Consider the following 4539-nt stretch of genomic DNA (forward strand, 5'->3'; position numbering starts at 1 on the left):
AAGGTTCCTACTGTCTTAAGATGAACTGGCTTTTGATCTTGATGAAGTCCCAAAAGTTCGTTTTGGTTTTGTTTCCTTTGCCTTTGGAGACACGTCTTGAAAGAAGTTGCTGTGGCCGATGGACGAATGGATAAAGAAGATGTGGTCCACATATACAATGGAGTATTATGACTCCATCAGAAGGGATGAATACCCAACTTTTGGATCAACATGGATGGGACTGGAAGAGATTATGCTGAGTGAAATAAGCCAAGCAGAGAGAGTCAGTTATCGTATGGTTTCACTTACTTGTGGAGCATAAGGAATAACATGGAGGACACTGGGAGAAGGAGAGGAGAAGTGAGTTGGGGGAATCGGTGGGGGAGACAAACCATGAGACTGTGGACTCTGAGAGACAAACTGAGGGTTTTGGAGGGGATGGGGTTGGGGGGATGGGTGAGCCTGGTTGTGGGTATCAAGGAGGGCACGTATTGCATGGAGCACTGGGTGTGGTGAAAAAACAATGAATCTTGGAACAGTGAAAAAAAAAAAAAAAGATGAACAGGCAGTTTACAGCTGACTCCTTCCCAGGGATGCTCTGCCTTGATGGAGAGGTGATTCCCCTGGGCTGGCAGCTCTCCCCGTGGCCCTTTTTTCCCCAGCTACCCACTCTGCACAGACTTTCTCTGTTGGGGTTCCGTCATGAGCACCCAGGTGGTCTTGCATAGCATTCCTATTAACATGACCTCTTGTGAATAGTCTTTCTAGGAGTTTTACATGTTGTTCGATGGCACAATTGCTCTCAAGACACTCTCTTCAAAAACCCTCCTTCTCCTCACTCTCTCTCTGCCATTTATTATCTCCACTGTGAGCCAGGAATGTAAGAGACACATACAACCAATTTTCAGCTAAATCCTTGAGAAATTTTGCATTTGGACTCACACCTCCTTTGGAATCTTTGTGCTTCAGGTGAAGCCTCAGTTTTAATTCCTGCTACAAAGATGTTTGTATGTATACCTCTGAATTTCTCTTAGGGTGGCAATTTACTTTAAGATGGCTTTCCAGAAGGGGAATCATCGGCCGGAAGGACTTGGAACAAGTATTTTCATTCTAAATGCCTGGTTGTTTTCTTCAACTGTGAGACTGATGGGGGAACGGCTGGGCTAACTCAGGGATGAAACAGGTTGTTATGGGCAAGCTAGACCCTGTGTTAAGTGGTACCAGGGTGGGTATTGGAATTTTTCTATGTACCTATAATTTGCTTATCTGTTTAGTGCCAATAGTTTGAGGTTTTTCACACTGTAGTTCTTCTAAGCATCTCGCAGTGCCAGGGCGGAACAGTTACAAAGGGGCCAGGCCCACAGTTTACAATGGAAATAGGAAACTCTTGGATAGGGTATCAGTCGAGATTTAAATAACAATAATTAACATTTACATAGCACTGAGCATGTGGGGAGGGGCCCTTTTAAAACTAGGACCGATAACATATGCTCCTTGCTTTAGACCTCACACCAACTCTATGAAGAGGCACTTTTATTATTCCCATTTTACAGATGAGGAGGCTGAGGCACAGGGAGATCACGTAACTGAGGGAGCTCCTAGGTGGCACCGCTGAACGTTGACCCCAAGCTGTTGGGCTGCACAGAGTGCGTCTGACATTGCACGGAGCTGCCTGACACCAAACAAAGCACTCTCTCTCGGGATTAAACTCAGAGGTTTTGTTACCTTCCCACGAAAAAGACCGGAAACAATCTCAGAATGCATCTGGTTTGCAGGGGTGACAAGTCTGCAAAACGAGGACTGTAGTCCAGCGTGGTGGGTACCCGCTTCAGCTTGGTGCTCTGGCTTCGTTTCTCTTCCCCTTGACCCGGAAGTTGGGACCCACTGTGCTTGTGGTTGTGCTTGGGTCAAAGGGGACACTCACTAAAGGGTTGTCGTGTGGCTGAATGAATGGTGGAGTCCACCTAGACAAGGACACAAATGCCTGCTCTCTGCGTTTGTTTTCTATCTCCTTTTCTCCTAATGCTCTTTAATCATCATGGCAACAGTATAAGCCATCAGGATTGCCCCTGGGTCACACCTGAAGAAGGCGAAGTGTAGAATAAGTAAGGGCTTTTGCCTCTCCAGGGCTGTGCACCTAGTTTCCAGACCACATCGGTCATGCTCCTCTGTTCACCTCGTATCTGCCACTTACGTCCTAGGATCTGTCACAAGAGTAACACTATTTGCTTATGTGTGTTCTCTTAAAATAGTCCCCTCAGGAGACGCAACTAGTTTATCCCCACTTAGATGCCTCATACTCAGTCTTGCTATTAAAATATTTCCTCATGTCTCCAAGCTGATTGTTCACATCCTTCTCATTAAAATTAAACCAGGGTAATTTCTACATAACTTAGAACACTTCTGGCTTTGTTAGAAAATCCCTGTACTTGCATCTTCTTTACATGGCACATTTTAAAATTAATTATCCCATTCTTTTTTTTTAAAGATTTTATTTATTTACTTGCCAGACAGAGATCACAAGTAGGCAGAGAGGCAGGCAGAGAGAGAGGGGGTGGGAAGCAGACTCCCCGCTGAGCAGAGAGCCCAATGTGGGGCTCGATCCCAGGACCCTGGGATCATGACCTGAGCCGAAGGCAGAGGCTTTAACCTGTTGAGCCATGCAGGTGCCCTTAATTATCCCATTCTGTTAGATCATCTTTCTGCCTACGAGCCTGGCAGCTCAGGGAGACGTGTCCTGCTTCCAGCATTGCAAGAACGGATGCCTTGACCTAGAGTCAGAGGACCTGAGTCCTAGTGCTATCCTGCTACCAGAAGGGGAGAGTATTTTAGCTTCTCCTGAATTTAATTTTCTCCTACATCGAATGAAGAAGTGTGACAGGTCAAGGAAGGTGTTAGTTGTGCCCATCACTAATCTGTCTAGGAATTCCTCCCCACTGGCTCTTAAAGCAGTTCTCAAGTAGGCTCAGTGGATGCACTGCCCAGGGGAAAGCTAATCATTGTCTTGGTAAATACGGACACTCAGCTCCTGCATGGGCCTATGCCTAACATTTGTGGTCTGGGATAAGAGTGCACATGGAGGCCACATACTTTATGTCTAAATATTTAAAAGTTATAGGCCAAGCTAGCAAACTATTAAATAATATATGTTTTCCTTTCCTACCTTAAAAAAAATACAGCTTCATCGTAACCTGGAATTCTCTTACTCCTCAGCGTTCCATGTTGGAATATGGCAGCAGGGGGGAGATCAGACACTGGCCATGGCTTATCACCTTCCTTCCAATACCTGCAGTCAAATTCTGAAGCACCTTGTGTGCAAGTGTTGGTCACCCCAACCTATGTGTCTAAGTTCATCTCACACTGCAGTAAACAGCTGTCCCCCCTCGATCCCTCAGGGTTAGTTCTGAGCACCCTGGTGGTGAGCAAGGATTTGGGCAAGAGGATTGTTCATGCCTTGGGAGGCTACTTGGGCAAGTATTCTAGGATCCTGGTCTTGGGTCTTGCAGATTCCTCACCCTGAGAGAAGGGGCATCACTGAAAGAGGGCCAGAGTAGTTTCTCTAGAGTGCAAGGTTGCTCTGACCTGATTGTTCTTCTCCTATAGCTACCACGAAGGGTGAGTTCATTCTTTTCATTAGTGATCATTTATGATCACCCCCAAATTTATATTTCCACAGAAACGGAGGGAGTAGAGAGTTTCACGGAGGCAGAGTGGTCAACAGCATCAAATGCAGCAGAAAATTCCAGTAAGCCAAGGCTTGAAACGTGTCCACTGGGAGTGGGAATACGGAGGTCGTTGGTGGCATCAGACAGAACAGGTTCCTATTTTAAAAAGTTGAAAGGTGTTGAGAGATGAGGAAGTCGAGGTACAGAATGAGGCATATAATGAATTTTTCCAAGGAAGGGCTATTTATTAAGGCTCCGTGTTAGAAATTTCACATATTTTTAGTTAATTCTCATGATAATCTTGCAAAAGCAGCACCGTTATCCTCATTTTATAAATGGTATGTCTACATGTCTGCGACATGATGTGAATTTCTATATGAATGCAGACTTCCTCCCTGAATTCTAAAACCAGCTAACGCATAAATAGAAAGTCAAATAATACAGAGAAATAAAAAGGCAAGTCAATAAGCAATACAGCATTCATAGCTGCCTTTAGTTTCTAGGCAATATTTTATTACACCTTGCCTGTCTCCTTTGTGTAATCTTGGCTCACGGCCTATCTGTTTTATCGTTTGACAGGATTCAAAGTGCTATTTCTAATCTTCGGCAGTAAAAATATTCAAATCACATGTTTTAAAGAATAATTCACTTCAGACTGTCTCTCTGCAGGGAGGGAGATTTGATGAACTGAAAACATGGCACTGAGAATTGGAAGCACAAAGTTCGGTTCTGGTTCTTGCTATTAACAAACTACGGGATTTAGACAAGACAAAACACCCAGTCGCTTGAGTTTTCTCAAGGGGAATTCAGAGCCACCTCCGTATGTCAGGCTTCAGGCAATGTGGACTTGAAACAGGTTTATAAAAAAAAAAAAAAAAAAAAAAAAAAAAAAAAA

Source organism: Enhydra lutris, unplaced genomic scaffold, assembly GCF_002288905.1.
Source record: "Enhydra lutris kenyoni isolate GAN:26980312 unplaced genomic scaffold, ASM228890v2 scaffoldscaffold1, whole genome shotgun sequence".
NCBI lineage: Eukaryota > Metazoa > Chordata > Mammalia > Carnivora > Mustelidae > Enhydra > Enhydra lutris.